This window comes from Cyprinodon variegatus, unplaced genomic scaffold, assembly GCF_000732505.1.
Source record: "Cyprinodon variegatus isolate N-32 unplaced genomic scaffold, C_variegatus-1.0 Scaffold1349, whole genome shotgun sequence".
Classification (NCBI taxonomy): Eukaryota; Metazoa; Chordata; class Actinopteri; order Cyprinodontiformes; family Cyprinodontidae; genus Cyprinodon; species Cyprinodon variegatus.
This window is the reverse complement of record NW_015151802.1, coordinates 108,660-109,219: the sequence shown is the minus strand read 5'-3', so window position 1 is coordinate 109,219 and position 560 is coordinate 108,660.

Sequence of the window (560 nt, the reverse complement as noted above, 5' to 3'; positions counted from 1 at the left end):
GGATGGAATCATTTCAGATTTAAAGAACTTTCAGAAGTTTGGATTCTGAATATGAGCGACTTTTCCTTTAAGACCAAGGCAGTGGGCTGTTTTCATGAAATGATTTTATAAATCTGTTTGCAGCATGATGGGCTGGATAGTTAATGGCATTGGACGCATGTTGCCTCAGCCCGTCCCAAAGCCGGTGAGTGATCTGTCTCTTTAAAGACGTCATATAACCAACTGGAGTCACCTGACCTTCACTGATGATCTGATTTGTCTCCTCCATTCAGGAGGCAGCGAATGCTGAGGTGCAAAGCAGTAAGTACCCACTAACCTCACTGTAACACACCAGCATCAGTCAGAACATGGCAGTAGTTCATCAGCAGTCGGCATGGTTCAGTTCTGGCTCGTTCTCAGATAACAAAGAGCGCATTACCAGACCGCAACATCTCCTCACAGTCAGCCTCCATAATCAGGAAATTTAATAAAAATCCTAGCTTCCCTACCGAGCCGCATGATTTCCAGTGATGGTTCTGCTCAGCAGTGTGATGAACCTCAACGTCTGTCGTTGTTTCCTG